Here is an 18,433-nt window from a genome sequence, read left to right as displayed (position 1 = left end):
CGCTCAGATGTGGATTGTATAGGGAGTGCAGTGGCAGGTGGACTGACACACTTGCAAGCAAAATTCACTTAACCACTTAAAAAAAAAAAAAATTTAATACAGCTATTAGTAAACTGGAAGTAAATCCAGTTTATGCCTTGTTACGGTGAAGCTTGGTTTTTGAGTAACCCATACAAGATGTTACGATTCAAAACTCTCAAGTACTTACCAACGTCAGTGATTTCAGCGAAAATTAGGACGCCGGAGAAGCATTGATAGCGTGGGAATTTTGCGACGTTTCCAAAGACGGTGTAATCTCAACCTGACTCGGCATTGTCGTGGTCATTGTCGTCGGGTAAAAGAAAATTTTGGCGATCTGCTACGACTCTGACAGTCGCCGGCAGTCGCCAAAAAATCGCCTAAGTGGGACAGGTCCTTATGATACTTTCCACTTTTCTGAAGCAAAGCTTATCGCTGGGCACTCGAGGAAGATGTGGTCTTTATTCCAATACTGTTTCTACAGCAATGTAATGTAATGGGGTGTCATCCTGAGCAGATTCCCAACCAGCACAATGTACCTGACTTTTTGATTTATTCACAAAATGCTGGAGTAACTCAGCAGGTCAGGCAGCATCTCGGGAGAGAAGGAATGGGTGACGTTTCGGGTCGAGACCCTTCCTCAGACTGATGTCAGGGGGGCGGGACAAAGGAAGGATATAGGTGGAGACAGGATATAGGTGGAGACAGTACCTGACCTTTTGTCTGATTATCGTACCAGTTCTCCTCAAAAATCCCTAACCCTTACAATTCTACGAACCTCCACACTCCCCAATCTGTTACATACTGCTCACTTGATAATATCTTATCCCAAGGATCGCGCACCAAGCTCCCCCACAAATCCAGGACCCCAACTTTGACTACACCAGACTGTCAAGCCGTGATCCAGCAGCCACCCTACAACGTCGCTGAGTACATATCAGGCTTTCCTCCTCCTAGTTTGCACTGGGGCTGCCGACCGCTGACTGCTTGGCTTCTCTCCCATGCAACGCTCCACCCTTGGCCCTAGCCTTGTACTTACCTGAGAGTTTTCTTTGTATGTTCTCTACAATGACATAGCACACATTCCCTTATGCATAAAGGTAATTCAGAAACATCCAATGTCCTGGGCTTAAGTACCATTGAATTTTCATGCAGCAGACTCGTAATCAAAACAGCAGCATAGTGGCGCAGCTGGAAGAGGCGCTGCCTCAAAGCACCAGAGACCCGGGTTCGATCCTGACCTCGGGTGCTGTCTGCGTGGCGTTTGGACGTTCCCCTTGTGACTGCGTAGGTTTCCTCTGAGTTTCCTCCCACATCGCAAAGGTGTGCGGGATTGTGGGCTAATTGACCTCTGTCAAATTCCCCTTAGCATGTAGAGAGTGGACGGAAAAGTGGAATAACATAGAACCAGTGTGAATGGGCGATCGATGGTCGGCGTGGACCTTGGTGGGATGAAGAGCCTGTTTCCTTGCTGTATCTCTAAACTAAACAAAAACTAACAAAATGGTTGCTGATGTGCTCTGAAAGTGCTGCAAAACTTCCACGAATGAAACCATTGATCAAAATAGAATATTTTCTACCATATTTATATTCCTTAGTCTTTTAATTTTTTTCCCAACAAGAAAGAGTTTAATCATTTTCCATATCATCTATTAGTTTTGCCAATGTCCAAACCCCTATCATCAAATTCCTGAGGATATTATCATCGAACATAATCTGTACTGGACCAATTATCTCAATACAATGGCTAACACAGCAGTTCAGAGCTTGGGTACTCTGTTCAGTACATTCTTGTTATGGATAATTAATAATTTAGTACATACACGTTATGTTATTAACAATGTTATAATTTTTGTGAGTTTTCATTATTTCTATTTTTGACCATACTAACCATTGATCAAAATTAAGCTGATTAATTTTATCAGCTACATGTACCTAGAGTTCCCAGAATGAAAATTGAGTTTGTTATGTTGAAGTTTACAGAATGAAGTGTGCCCTTTAGAATCTTGATCTGCAGAGTAGCTTTTGTTTAATGAGCATCCATATTTAGATATCAGGTATTTCTCTTTCTTCCATACTGTAGTTAATTGCAGGGTTGCTAAGTTTATTGAGTGGTAGAAGATTAAATGTCTGTGGAAATATTTTTATACCTCTTGATTATATGTTGGAGCACTCAAGGGTTTACAGAAAGACATTAATAATAGTGTGAAATGGAAATTATACAAATTGTTACAAAATCAAAGGACTGTGTGTGCTGGAGGAATTGTGTCAGGCATTCCCACTTCCACAGTGTTCATCTTCCCATCTGGGTCCATAGAATCTGAAGAAAAATCCAAGGAATACCACCCTGACTCTGGACTCTATGTTAAATTTTCATAATTTCAAATCATAACCACTGTTGTTTTTCTTCTGAGAGAGCCTGGGCTGATAATTGGTCATTTGTTGGCATTTACTGTTCCCTCTGACCCACTTTTACTTATTTTTCCTTGCACCACTGCTGTCTTAGGTCTAGGTTTATTATTGTCACATGTACCAAAGGTACAGTGAAAAGCTTTGTGTTGCATGCTATCCAATCAGTTCAGATAATAATGTACATAAATACTGTCAAGTCAAACTCATGTACAATGGGCAAAGAGCAATGAGCAAAGAGGAAGATACAGAGTGCAAAATATAGTTCTCGGCATAAAGGCGGACTAGTTCCACAGACAAAGTCCAATGTCCGCAATGGGATAGAGGTGAATCAGACTGAACCCTTGCTCGTGGAAGGACCATTCAGAAGCCTGATAACAGAGGGCAAGAAGCTGTTCCCGAGTCTGGTGGTGTGCACATTCAAACTTTTGGACCTTCTGCTGGACAGAAGCAGGAAGAAGAAGGAATGACCAGAACCAACAAAATCTTTCATTATGTTGGTTGCTTTTCCGAGGCAGTATGGAGATGGAGTCAATCGTGAGAAGTCAGGTCTGTGTTATGGACTGGGCTATATTCACAACTCTCTGCAATTTCTTGTAATCTTGGGCAGAGCTGTTACCGACATGTAGCTACATAAGCTTCTACCAGTAAACAAAACATGGAAGATAGAACAGTGCAGCACAAGAACAGACCCTTCGGTCCACAACATTGAATACTATGCAATACTAACCTCAACTATGAATTTACTTTAGAGATGCAGCGTGGAAACAGGCCTTTCAACCCACTGAGTCCGTGCCAACCAGCGATCAATCCTGTCCACTAGCACTATACTACACAGGGACAATTTACAATTTTACATGTTACAATAACCTACAAACCTGTATGTCTTTGGAATGTGTAAGGAAACCAGAGCATCTGGAGAAAAGCCACGCGGTCACAGGGAGAACGTACAAACTCCTTACAGAGAGCACCTGTAGTCAGGATCGAACCTGGGTCTCTGGCGATGTAAGGCTACAACTCTACTGCTGCACCACTGTGCCACCTCGAATTACAGACTGGTTGCACTAAGAACTTTAGGCTTTTTTTTGCATTACTGTTAGGGTTATTAAATCATTGAATTTTTGTTTATTGTATATTATCCACAGGCCTGTTATGCTGCTGCAAATAAGAATTTCACTGTTGTTGGTACGTATGACGTCAATGGATAGGGATCAAATGCTCTTAACTCTTGAAATTATTCAACTCTGGGTCTGGTAAAGGGTTTGCTGCTGTCACTGAAGGCTAACTCGAATGTTCATTTACTGCTGCATGGTAATAGTAACAGGGCAGCAATCTGCAGCAGTGTGACTAATGACCCGCTAGCAGATCAGAAACAAATCTAAGTTTATGCCTTCAGAGTGGTTTCACCCACAATGATTGTGTCAGCAGTTTTTAGCGTTGATCTCAGTGGAAAATCAACATTCACTCTTCTTTGGATCCTGTCTACAAAACCCCACGTTAGGTTTTTAACAACTCTATTTCTACTATTTTAGCATAAAACAGAACTGGTTATTTAATTCATAGTGTTCTCATGAACATGATTGATTATGAAGAAATATTTTGATAGGGTTTATGGGGAGAAGGCAGGAGAATGGGGTTGAGAGGGAAAGATAGATCAGCCATGATTGAATGGCGGAGTCGACTTGATGGGCTGAATGCGTAATGCTGCTTCTAGAACTTATGAACTTATGAACTATCTCTCAACTCAATGCCTTATAAATACTCAAATCAAGGAGCCCACAATGGTCGCCTCGCCAACAATCCGTCTCGTCCTTCCTTCTTTGTTGTTTTTTAGTATGTGTTAAATTGATGTTTTAGTGTTCTTTAACTTGTTTTATGTGGGGGGGGGGGGGTGGTGGAGGAAACTTTTTTTAATCTCTTACCTCGACGGAGATGTGAATTTTTTTCTGTATCGTATCTCTGTCCGCACTGCGGCCTAACATCGAGGAGCTGGTGCCCTCTGCTGGAGACTAACTTTGGGAGCTCCAACCATGGGAGCCTGCGGACCTAACATCGTGGAGCTCGCAATCCCTCTCGGGGATCGACCTTAAAGCTCCAACCGCGGGAGCCTGCGGACTTTAACATCGTGGAGCTGGCGATCCCTGGTTAGAGACCGAATTCGGGAGCTCTAGGCCGCAGGAGCTTTGACCGCCTCAATGCGGGAGCTTCAATCGCCAGCTGCGGGAGCTTCAATCACCCCGACTACGGATAGTTCAACTTCCCTGACCACGGGAGAATAAAGAGGCTTAGACTTTATTGCCTTCCAACACAGTGAGGAATGTGGGGAATCCACGATGGTGGATGTTTATGTTAACTTTTATGTAGTTGCGTGTCTTGTTGCTTTTTTTAGTATGGCTGTATGGTCATTCGAGTTTCACTGTACCTTAATTGGTACACCTGACAATAAACTGACCTTTAAACTTTGAACCTTTGAAATCATTTAATCATATTAATTGATTATGAGTAATTGGAGACACAAGAAACTGCAGATCCTGGATAAGTGCGCAAAAAAACCCCAAAGTGCTAGGGGAACTCGATGAGTCAGGCAGTATCTGTGGAGGGAATAGGCAGGAATAGACAGATGATATAATTAGTCTGAAGAAAGTTCCCAATCCAAAATGTTCATTTCCTCCACAGATGCTGCTGAGTTCCTCAAGCACTTTCTGTTTTGATCATGAGTAATTGTAGGGAAGAATCATAATTTTTTTAAACAATAATTACTTTTAGTCTATGAGTATATGAAGTTCTCTTTTAATGTAATTCCAATTCTGGGTCATACCCTAATTGATAGAACAATCCCAAAGTACATTAGGGAAATTGATTTTTATTAATTAAAGCTAAATCTATATATTGCAGTGCATATTAATTATTTGGTGAGTTGTAATATGCAAAAGAAAGTCGGGCATGTATTGTGGTTCAGCTCAGTTTCTGTGGATATTTGGTCAAAATGCAGCTGAAGCAAAAATGGCTGCATGAAGTAACACAGAGACAGGAAGCATGATGTAATTTGGTTGTATTCTTGATAGCTCTGAAATGATTTCCTCTGAAAAGTTGAATATTTAGATCAGCAAGGCTTTCTTTTGACTTAGGCTGAGCCTCTGGGTTAGTTTACATTGCAAAATGTACCATTCAACAATTTATTCAGCATGTTACTGATGGCGATACATCTTCTTATTGCTATTTGTACTTGTCAGATGGCTGCCATTGATTGACAGTTTTGTGGTTCACAATTGGCATTTTCAGAGCCTCATACGTTTGTTCCCATTTATTGCCATTGTACAAACTCAGGTTCAACATTCTGTTTGATAAATAAGGAATATGAGTCAAACAATCATAAATATGCCAACTGAATTTGGACTGGCAGAGGTGCATGTATTTTAACCCGTACCAGCATCTCCTGTGTCATTGCTCACAGGTAGTTCACGAGTTGTAGGAGTAGAATTAGGCCATTCGGCCCATCAAGTCTACTCCGCCATTCAATCATGGCTGATCTCTGCCTCCTAATCCCATTTTCCAGCCTTCTCCCCATAACCCTTGACACCCGTTCTAATCAAGAATGTGTTTATCTCTGCCTTAAAAATACCCACTGACTCGGCCTCTGTGACAATGAGTTCCACAGATTAACTACCTTATCGGTCTATTATTGGTCTATTATTGACATGCGTACTGAGATACAGTGAAAGGCTTTGTTTTGTGTGCTAACCAGCAAATCATACTATACATGATGTGTATGGTAGTCTAGGATATAAACCATAAAGCAGAGTTAACAAACAAGAAGTGGTACCTTTTCTTGATTAGTAAGGGTGTCAGGGGTAATAAGGAGAAGGCAGGAGAATGGGGCTGGGAGGGAAAGATAGATCAGCCATGATTGAATGGCGGTGAAAACTTGATGGGCTGAATGACCTAATTTTGCTCCTATAACATGAATTGACTCATCTAGAGTGGAAGCAAAATGAATGGAAAACAATCACATGGCTAAAAATGGGAATTGTTGAACAAAATCAGAGAAGGTATGGGGCGCACCAAGGCAAATTCCTGGCATGTATATATACTTCGCTAATAAAATCTATTTAATTCAATGAATGGGTTTTAAACTCCAGGGGGAAGTGAAACAAAATAAGCAGAAGCACTATTTCTGCATTTGCAGAAATGTGATGTGGAGGACTACAGACTTGGTGCTGAAAAGCGGGATTGGTTTGGGCAGCCAATACACTGGTTCCACCAAGGTGCAGCACAGAATGCCACAGGAGATCCTTTTTCCCTTTGGCTATCAAACTGTACAACTCCTCCCCCTTCTGTCGTGGGGTAGACCGGCTCCTCTCCCATCCTCTCCCCATTCTTTGCACATCCCCAATCCTTTCCACTCATCCCTTTAATTTCATGTTTCATGTATCTTGTGTTTTATGACTTTTGGCAGATCAATTTTCCTCCTGGTATAACTAAAGTTCTATCATATCGTATTGTATTGTATCGTGGCTCTTCTTCAACTGGCGCAAGCACAATGGGCTGTAAGGCCTCCTTCTGCGACATTATCTTTCATTATTTCTGACATGCTTGGGCAATGAAGTATTCCTTGTTTTAAATTGATAACATTGAAAAAGAAAGCTGGTGGGCAGGTTGTTTAATTTCAGTGAAAATTTGGTTGCCACATGTACTGAACTCAAGTTTATTTCATCTGGAGATTAAATAAATTTATTCCACCCTGAACTGCTCACATTAAACAGATCCATTGGAAAAGTGGTTAATGTTCTCAATTCAAATATTTTTAGAAATAAAGAGATGTCTAAACATGGGGCTACTTCAGTAACAGTTTCAGGGTGATGAGGATAAACAGATAATATACAAAAGCAAAATAGTGCATATGCTGGAAATGTTAACTTTTGAAAAATGAAAACAGTGCATGCTCACTGAACCACTTCATTTTACTACAGATGGTCTGAATAAAATTCCATGGAGGGTTTTAAATAAGATGATCTAGTAAAGTTGTTCATTGCCAAAAAAGGTTCAAGCATTTCTTTTGTTAAGTCTGATGGATTAAGAAGCAACTGATAAAAATAAAACAAAAGCCTTTCTTCAGCGGCATCTTTGGCAGCAGACCTTCCTATCAGCTGCCTGGCTGCCTTCCTGTTCCTACTCATCTGTAAGAGGTGATGATCAGTAACTTGTCAAACCATGAGCACATTATAGTAGCGATGAATGGTTGATTTTTTTCCAGTTACAGGGCAGTTGGCTGTTTCCTAGTCCCTGCTAAAATCGACAATGGATTTTCTGTTAACTTTTCCAAGCCAAATATGTCCTAGAATCTTCATAGGAAGTTTACCATGATACCTCCTGTCAGATAAGACATTTCCTTTAGTTTTTTTGGAAGTTTGTTTCCTAAACACTCGAGGAGTCTGGGTTTGGCATAATCTCTCAGGGCCATTTTGTCACTTTCTGCAGTGCTGTAAGACAGTTTGACTCCAATTTCATTTGCCCTATCTGGATTAATATTGTGTGGGAATTGAATAGCTATCCAGTGGATAGAAATGACAGGTTTGAATGTAACAGAACTTAATGCTTTCCCTAGTGGTATCTGTGGATAAATTCAACATTTCTTTTTAAATTGGAATATTTCACACACGGATTTAAGCAACAATTGCCCAGTTATTGAATGTGACAGAAGCAAAAAACTGTTTAATTCTGTACATTAACGAAGGTAATGAAGAATAAAGCTAACTCTGGCTGTCAATTTTGTGCATTCACATAAAGTTTATATTCTTGACAAAGAGCTTGATGATAGTTATGAGGGAGCAGTAGTTAATGTGTTGCCTCAGTGGAGCTTGTGACTAACTTAATTTATCTCTGCGTTGAAGTGATTGTGTTTAAATTTAAAAAATCATTATCAGCATCTTGCAGAGCAATGAGGAAGAGATGTGGTTACATCTTGTATGTAAGAAAAAGAGATTACTGTGCTATTATTGCATAAGTTGTGAAAATCTAGTATACCATAAGCAAAAATTTACATCATTGAGATTTATAGAAACAGAAAATGAAAACTGCAGATGCTGGAAATGTGAAATAAAATAAAAGAAAATGCTGGAAAGACCGCAGGTATGTGGAAAGAGATACAGATAACGTTTCAAGCCAGGTGTCCTTTGTCAGAACAGGGAAAGAGAGACTTGCTCTTTCTCTTTCCAAGATTTGATGAAGGGCGCCAGGCTTGAAATGATAAGGGTTTCTCTTTCCACGGATGCTGCCTGATTTGCTGAGTCCAACCTTTTTGTGTTTTTATTTCATTTTGTTTGAATTGTAAATTTACAAAAATATATAACAGCAATTGGCACCCAAATCCAATGTATGTATGTGTTACTGTAGTTAAATTGAATCCGAAGAATGGATTGTTGTACATTTGTACTTTAATATGTAAACCAGCATAGTTTTGGGTCAGATTATGCTTGATATAATCTGCCACCCACATTCAGTCCCCACAATGTGTAAGAAGGGACTGCAAATGCAGGTTTACACTGAAGATAGACACAAAATGTTGAAGGAACTCAGTGGGTCAGGCGGCATCTTTGGAGAAAAGGAATGGGAACGGTTTCGGGACAAGACCCTTCATTAGACCCTTTGACAGTAATGTGATCACAAGGATCACAGTAATTCTTTGCCTGCACTTACACACTGTCGCATCCACTAGAGTCCTTCACGCAACGGACCTAACATTAAGTAGAACAGGGTGGTGGCCAGTGGAGGCCAGGCCTTGGGCCTTATAACCTGAGTTCCCATCCCAAAGATAGTCCTGATGGCCTTTGATTGCCGTAGTCAAAGGCATTTATGCTATTTTAAAATTCAGAGATTTTTAAAAGCAGTTTAAATGTGCTTCAATAATTCTTTAAATTAACAATATAAAAATGCAGTAAACTGGTACAAATTATTAAAGAGATAAATATGAAGTGAAATGCAGAAAGATAATGTAACGAGTACCTGCCTTTTTTAATCAAGTTGAGAACCACATTTAAATGAACAGGGTCACTCCTTCTCAAGTTCTTATGACATAGAAGAAGGCTATTTCAGTCTATTGAGTTATTGTTATCTCATGGAACAATTCCATTCTATTTTTAAAGACACAGCGCAGAAACGTGCCATTTGTCCCGCCAACCAGCGATCCCCGTACACTAATACTATCCTATACACGAGGGACAATTTACAATTTTTACCAAAGCCAATTAACCTACAAACCTATACGTCTTTGGAGTGTGGAAGGAATCCAGACCACCCGGAGGAAACCCACACGGTTACAGAGAGAATGTACAAACTCCATACAGCCAGTTCTCGTAGTCAGGATCGAACCCATGTCTCTGGCGCTGTAAGGAAGCAACATTATCACTGTGTGACCAAATTCCTGCACTAAATTGACCCAAAACCTGTTCTCTGCATAATCCCATCAATTCCCCTCAGATTCTGCCACTCACCCACACACTAAAGGCAATTTGCAGTGGCCAACATACCAACCCCCACGCCATTGGGATGTGGGAGGAAACCGAAGTGTCTGGAGGAAGCCCACACCGTCGTGGGGAGAACATGCAAACTCCGCACAGGCAGCTCCAAATGTCAAGACTGAACCCCTGTCACTGGAGCTGTGAGGCTGTGAACTGTGCCACTGTGCCATTTGCCTCAACAGCAGCTGTGGCAAGTGTAAGGTTGAAGGGACAAATGCAAAGTTCCTCAATGTTGATTGAGTCCATGCAAAGTACCTCAATGGGCCTCCACCCATTTCTGACCCACTTTGTCGTATGAACATTGAAGAGTGGATGAGAAGTGACATCGAGTGATACAGCGTGGAAACGTGCCCTTCGGCCCAACTTGCCCACACCGGCCAACATGTCCCAGCAACACTAGTCCCACCTGCCTGCGTTTGGCTCATATTCCTCCAAACCTGTCATATCCATGTACCTATCCAACTGTTTCTTAAACAAACGGATAATCCCTGCCTCAACTACCTCCTCTGGCAGCTCGTTCCATACACCCACCACCCTTTGTGTGAAAAAGTTACCCCTCAGATTCCTATTAAATCTTTTCCCTTAAACCTTAAACCTAAGTCCCCTGGTCCTCACGGAAACTGAAAACCCACTGTAAAAGTAAGCCCACCTCTGGCTGTTTACCACATCTCGGACCATATACTAAATAATAGTGTAGGAAGGAACTGCAGATGCTGGTTTAAACCAAAGATAGACACAAAAAGCTGGAGTAACTCAGCGGGATAGGCAGCATCCCTGGAGAGAAGGAATGGGTGACGTTTCGGGTCGAGACCCTTCATCAGACTGGTTAGGGAAGAATAATAATGGCATAGGGCATTATTGGCAAGACTGAGACCAGATTTTCTTCAAAACAATCAACTTCCCTTCAGCAACAAAGTTTAGAATAGTAGTCAAGTCAAGTTAAGATTATTGTTATATGCCCAAGTACCGTGAGGTACGGATACAATTAAAATCTTCCTTGCAGCAGCGTCACAGGCATACAGTCTCAGACACCATACAAAATATCAACGGTACGCCACAATACATCAGCCATACTTCAACCACACATGACACTGAAAAGAAAATGGCTGCAAAAAAAAGAATTCTGCAAAAATGTACAATTAGCAATTAAATCCATGGTAGTGCAAAAGGTGAGTTGGTGGCATTCCATTGCCGAGGTAGGATTAGGTTTGTGCAGATCTTTCAGAAAACCTAATAGTTTATAGAAAAATAGCTGTTCCTGAACCTGGTGATTTAGTTTTGTTTAGTTTAGTTTAGTTTTGTTTAGAGATACAGCGTGCAAACAGGTCCTTCGGCCCACCAAGTCTACAACAACCAGCGATCCCCGCACATTAACACTACCCTACACACACTAGGGAGAATTTTACATGTACACCAAGTCAATTAACCTACAAAGCTGTACGTCTTTGGAGTGTGGTAGGAAACCGAAGATCTTGGCGAAAACCCACACAGTCACGAGAAGAACGTACAAGCGTACAGACAGCACCTGTAGACAGGATCGAACCCGGGTCTCCGGCTCTATAAAGACATTGGTTTACCACCCATTTATCACAACGTGGTCTGGGACTTCAGGTTTCTGCAGACCCTGCTTGGTGATAGCAGAGAGAAGAGGGCATGACCAGGCTAGTGGGTCCTTTAAATAGCTCCCTTAAAAATAATATGTCAGATTTTTTGCATATCTTTCATGCAAATAAAATTTATACAGAGTATTTGAGCACTGGTAACTCAATAAATAATGATTACTGGCTGCTGGGACTGCTTACACACTCATCTTAACACATTTCAAAGACCCAGAATGGTTTACAGCCATCATCTGAAGGCCAGGAAGAGATTATGATCATGAATTAATTCCTTGGTTTATGCATTATTTATTTCAATGGCGTACAGATCAGTTTTGGCGGTTGCTTTATTGAGTTTCTTTTTTTGTAGTCCTTATCCTGCCAATAGATGTCATAGAAATATTGAGAGCACATTGTCTCATGTAATGTGAAAAGAAATGGCCATTGTCTTGCAAAGTCCAGTGCAGTTTTCCAGCAGAGTGATATAACATGAAAGGGGAGATTGTTTGAAAACCAGTGCCAGACTAAGACTGAATGAGGTTAATGTAGTCTGAAGTCTGAATCATAAGATGTGTCATTCCAAATGCATTATAGATTTATTTTATAGTAAATTCATGGTAAAGAAGGTCAAAATGAGAATTTTCTAATTGCAAAGTCTAGCAGATTTTTCAAATTGCTACTAAGTAACCAAAGCTCTATTTTAAAGTAGATCAAAAAAGTCATCAATTCATCTCTGAAAATTGCAGCAATTATGGAGCATGGTTTTAATGTAACATTAAAGGGATAGTCAGAAATCCTCATGTATTTATATATTTATTATTCAAACTGCATTCCCATCTGAAAATTATTAGTACCTTGCTGAATTAGTGTGAGGTTAAACTCCTGATACAAATACATATAAACTATAAATATAACTGTTTCATGTAACTTCATTCAAATTAATTTCGTTTTGGTTTGCTTATAACAAAATTAATTAACTTATTAAATGTTTTCTAATCAGTTTATCAACTGTGTTATAGTGCAAAGCCTGCAAAGTATTAAAAACAGATGACCAACAAGATAGACACAAAGTGCTGGAGTAGCTTAGTGGGTCAGGCCTCATCTCTCGAGAAATCCAGAGATGTTGCCCGACCCGTTGAGTTACTCAAGCACTTTTTGTCTATCGTTGGTCTGAACCAGCATCTGCAGTTGGTTTTTTTCCTACATTTTGACCAACAAGATCATTGAACTGTTTTAAGGTACAAGAATTATTGCACAATTTTAAACTTGATTTTTTTTTCCCCTCGGCTTTTAAATCACAGAGGATCAAGACGGACCATTTGCGTGTCATGTTAGTCATTTTTAGATTTTTTTCCCTGCTGGTAAAACCAGGAAAATGATATGCCCCATATTTCCAGCTCTACTTCTCCCCCCTCCCCAAATCTCTGCATGAATAGGGAGAGGCAGTCAGTAATTAGATTGACCCAGATTGTGTGTGGTGACCATCATGTTTTTGGACGCCTGCCCAGAATTTACTGCACAGGGACAGCGGGCTTTGATCATTTGTTTGTCTGTCACACTGAACCTCAACTGTTTGGAGCTTCTAGTTGCTGCAATGCAAGCTGTATTTTTCGACTGGCATCTGGGATTTTGGCAAACGATGTTCAATTGTCTATTTCCTTAACCATTGCGAAGTAATTATTAAGAATTAAACAACAGAGTGAAGGTGAAGATAGGGATGAATTAGTATGGAATCAGTTACAGAAAATAAAATGGAGAGGGGAAATTTATTTTTTTAAAAGAGAGAAAAAAAAGTAGGAATTAAATTTGGAATCAACTGTTCCCCAATGCAGAAACATAAATCTTTTCAACGAAAAGTTATTAACACCACTTAGTGATGGCCCTAACTTTGTGCAATGATTTTAAATGGAAACTAGACGGACATGGACCCGTTGGGTCCAAATCTTTCCTGCGGACACTCCTGCGGGCGTGGCAACCCGTTGGGTGCAAACCTCTTCTGCGGGCCCGGCAACCTTCCGTGCAAACATCTCATGCGGCCAGTAGCAGGAGACCTTTACTCACCCCCCCCATTGGCTGCCACTCCCGTCACCCATGCGGGTCCAGCCCACCTCCGAGCGGCAACCCTCCGCGGATGCGGCGGCCATCTTACTTAAGCATTAAAGTTGAAAAAATGATCGGTGGCCACCTTACATAAGTATTAACGTTTAAAAAGTGATTTTGAAATCTCTCCTGAAATCAACCCTCCCCCAACTGAGGATCTGTGGACAAGTTGCCGGCCGGGGAGTGTCCCCCGGAGTCGTGGGCGGGCGAGGGGGAACAGGGCAGGGGAGATGGAGCTACTCATCTTGACCCTGTGCGGCTAGCGCTGTGGCCAACGCTGCAGCCAGAGCGAGCCGTGGACCCGAAACCTCTCCTGCAGCCGTAATGGTGGCGAATGGCAGCGAGCGGCTGCGACGGCCATCTTGTTTGACCCTCTGCCACCGCGCTGCACCATGGGAGGAAGGTCAGGACGGGCGTCGGGATGGGGGGGAGCAGCAGCGGCAACTCAACGGCTCAGCAGCCCACCCCTTCCCATTGGCCGCCACTCCCGTCACTCTGGTGGGTCCCGCCCCTGGCAGCCATCGTGGGCCCCCCTCCCTCCCATTGGCCACCACTCCTGTCACTCGGGCGGGTCCCATTGTAACGTCAAAGGCGGCTGACGGTCAGGTAATTTTTAAACTTTAAAATGTTAATAACATTTAAAATATAACACCAATTTGAATGAAACTTCCTCCAGCCTACCCCAGGACAATGGTGAGTAAGGTGGGCCTAAAATTGTCACACTATAATGTACCATTTTGGCTGTTTTTCGGGATCAAGCAATCTGACAAACCAGGTGAAGAGGTGTAGATGCCATTTGTTTAAGCTAATAATGAACTGATGCCAATTGCTTAGAAGCTTGTAGAATTCATAATTCACAGGGAAATTACTCTGCGCAAGCAGCTGGATAGTTAAACATTAATGTTTTGTGGCAGCAAAATCTATGTCAGTTCTGATGTCTGTTTATTATTGGTTGACTCTAGTGTAGATTTATGATTCAGGGCCCAGATTAGTTTGCACTTGTGAAACAAATTGTTTTAGAATTGTACATCTATCTTATTTGTCCTGGCAAAATATATCCATCTACTCTAACCAACAGAATGACTGTTGTGATGTGGATGTGATTTTATTAGCAGAGTTTAGCTTACAGTGGAGTCAGGTCATCCTCTGGACAAATTTAAATGATAATCTTCTTTAAATTGGAGTGCAGATATAGTGAATTTATATTGTAATAATTAAAATAAGTCATAAATCTTTTCTGATGACTAACTCAATTCATTAATATGACTATTGAAATTTAAGCGTGGGGGTTAGATATTTTGTCTACCACTCCAATGTATTGGACCTAGTTTTAGTAACTGATTTTCCTATAGTTAATTTACGTGGCAATGGTTTTCGGCTTTATTTCAAATCATGTTTTATGTTTATAAGAATTCAAATTCCCTACTGTTGAGTTATCTTGGCTAGCAGTTGATGAAAGGGATGTTAACAAAGTAAAGGGTGAGTAACAAAGTAAATTGGAGATATGAAATAACAAAAAAAAGATAAACTGATGTGGTTGAGGACTTCATCAATTGGTTGAAGATTAGTTTTGGATAAAAACTATTTCCAATTTTTTTTGCAACTTAAAAACAGGCCTTGGCTTCAGATCATTTAATGAGCCCATGGCTGATCTGTGACCTATATATATATATATATATCCCACCATTTCCTATATTCTGCATTATCTTTGCTTAAAGCTACCAATTTCAATTTAAAAATTAACAATTGGTCAGGCTTCAGTTGTCATTTGCAGAGGAGAGTTGCAGTAGGAAGTATCAGCATGGATGCCTGCCACCATTCACTTTTCTCTCTTGGACCATCTGGGAGAAGATACAGGCACTTTAAAGCCTGGATGTCCAGACGTAAGAACAGCTTCTTTCCCTCTGTTACCCAACTCCTGAACCAATTGCCTCTTTCACACCCTCTTCCTGGAGGTACTACTAAGTACTTTTAATTCAACTCTGGTTGAGCTGAATTTGGTTATTCCGTTATTGTGTCTTAATTTTTTTGCACTACTCAGGTTGCACCACACTTTTGCACCATGCTGCTGTTTTGCATGCATCACTGTACTTATTGTTGTATTTATTATTGCTGAATATATAGTCTTTACTCTGGGAGCTTCATGAGAACAAGGAATTTAATTCTACCCTAGTGCATAAGATAATAAACATCTGAATTTTAATTGATTCCTGTCACCTTCTGTATATATATTGTTATTTCTTGACCCTTTAAAAGGTATACCTCTGTCTTTCGACTTTGCCCCTGGACAGATTCCCCAACTAATGCCGATAGTTTTTCTCTATATATTCTGTCTTCTTTACCATGCTGAATATTTTGATCAAACAACTCCTTAACTTTCTGAATTCCAGTAAGTTCAATGCTTGTTTGTGAAATGTAACCTGTCAAGCCCTTTATAATTTTGTATGTTTTAATGACATATCCTGTCATTCTGCTAAATCCCCACAGTCTCAGTCCACTCAATCTCTTCTCATACAGAAAGTGCATCCTTGCAGGAAACAGTCTGGTGAATCTTCACTACAATTCCTTTTCAGCAATTAAATCCTTTCCTGGGTTTTATAGTAGGGTCTTTCAAATGGCATTAATATCCTAATTGACATAAAATACTTACCCCAGGTGACTACGTAAAATACTCACTCCTGTCGTAATAATGGCTGCACCAATTAATCATGCAAAGATGTTGTCTAAAATTGGTCCATTTTGCTACTGATTATTTTTTTACCTTGCCAACCTGCAAAGTGCATTTTAGAATGGATGGTGTCACAGCAAATAGTAATAAAATAGGATGCTGAGTGCGATAGAAATATTACATTTACACGTAATAAATCTCTGGAATGTTATACAGAGTGCTTTAATTTTTTATGCAATGTAATGATGATGGAAAAGCAATGGCATTCAAAATGAGCTGAAAGAATACATTACTATAAAATATGTGGGTCATGCAAACGGATTTAATTTCAGCTCAAAATATTAACGCTGCTAACTTTTCTTCCAATTTATTATTATCAAGTGAAAAATACGTTAGCTGTGAGATGCATTGGATACAATTGTATTAAGAGAACAGCTCCATGTCAGTGTTTCAGCTCGACAAGAACCTTCCCTGCCTATTTTTCATTTGCCCTATCAAATGATTATTATATTCCTTTCTCTTTGGAAAGTATTCCAGTTTGTCAAAGTAAGGATTCAAATAAGCTTCCAGATGAATTTGGTCCAATACAATTTTTTTTCGTTTAAAACGAATTACTATTAATAGTACAACTAAAATTTATGTAATCATTAATGCTGTCTTCTAATATACATGCGGAATCTGTAGTGCTGATAATGGGTGTTTGGCAGGATTTTTCATGATCTAGCTATGGCATCTGTTTGCTTTGCTAGCAATGAAATCCACTGGAAAAAATCCTGCTGACCTGCTGCAATCAACCATATGGTATGTTGCTTCTTGATGTGACATTTATAACTAAAGGCTCTGAATTCCTTGGATGGGGAGCACAATACAGTATTTTCATCTTGTGTGAGGACAAGAATTTGGCGTGGGATCAGTTTGCTGGATTGTGGCCCAAACATAATTCAGTATGAATTTGAGTGAGTGCTAGCATCTCAGTTTTAGTTTTCAGTTTTAGTGATGCAGCATGCAAACAGGCCTTTTGGCCCTGCAAACCCATGCCAATCGTCGATCAACTATACACTAGTTCTGTCCTACACACAAAGGGTAATTAACAGAAGCTACCTAACCTACAAACCTGCATGTCTTTGCAATGAAGGAGGAAACTGAAGCACCCGGAGGAAACCCGCGCGGTCACAGGGAGAACGTACAAACTCCGTACAGACAGCAGTCGTAGTCAGGATCAAACCTGGCACTGTAAGGCAGCAACTCTACCGCTGTGCCACTGTGCTGCCCTAATGCTTTAGCTACCCAGCAAAAAGCTCCTTTAAAAAGAAAGACAATCAAAGAGTTTTTCAGAGGGTAATGTGTCTACCAATCTGCTTGTAAGGATATTAGGATCTCATAAATGCCATTTGGGTCCCTATCTTTACTACTTGGAGAAAAGCAATAAAATTATCCAGCGTTCTTCAATTGTGCTTGAATAAAATTGGCTGGAGAATGCTGATTAAATTTAGTCACAGTTAAATCAACTAGAGCATGCTAAATTAATAGCAAAGTCAGCTGTACTGAGAGCTTGGAATTACTCAATTTCATAATGTAATTTTATCTTAGTTTTCCTAATAGGAACCTTTCAATCTCACACTGCCATGTTGATTCACAACTCATATGTAGTTGAATGTATTTATTCACAAAATGCTGGAGTAACTCAGCAGGTCAGGCAGCATCTCGGGAGAGAAGGAATGGGTGACGTTTCGGGTCGAGACCCTTCTTCAGATAGCTCCTCTGTCCCTCCCTTCCCCTCCTCCTTCCCAGATCTCCCTCTATCTTCCTGTCTCCACCTATATCCTTCCTTTGTCCCGCCCCCTTGACATCAGTCTGAAGAAGGGTCTCGACCCGAAACGTCACCCATTCCTTCTCTCCCGAGATGCTGCCAAAAATAAAAATTGCTCCACTGTAGTTGAATGTAGTTGAACTCCCATACTTAAAAAAAAATCTATTCAGATATGCAAGGTCACAGTTTTATAAGATGAGGTCTCTGGTTTTCTCTGGAGCATAGCAACATGCTGATAGCACTTCACATAAAATCTATTAATCAATTTGCTTTTTTATATAAAAATGTAATCTGGTGGACTATATTTTGTCCC

The 18,433-nt window shown here is 40.5% G+C and overlaps 1 protein-coding gene across 1 annotated transcript in view; it reads left to right on the top strand.

Annotated features, from left to right (window-relative positions):
• Positions 1 to 18,433, top strand: part of LOC144600076 (ras-GEF domain-containing family member 1C-like) — a 161,603-nt gene that overhangs the window by 55,068 nt on the left and 88,102 nt on the right. The gene's annotated exons all lie outside the window — the stretch shown is intronic.

This window comes from Rhinoraja longicauda, chromosome 14 (genome assembly GCF_053455715.1).
Source record: "Rhinoraja longicauda isolate Sanriku21f chromosome 14, sRhiLon1.1, whole genome shotgun sequence".
Classification (NCBI taxonomy): Eukaryota; Metazoa; Chordata; class Chondrichthyes; order Rajiformes; family Arhynchobatidae; genus Rhinoraja; species Rhinoraja longicauda.
The sequence above is the reverse complement of the archived record's forward strand: the minus strand, read 5'-3'. Positions and strand labels throughout refer to the sequence as shown.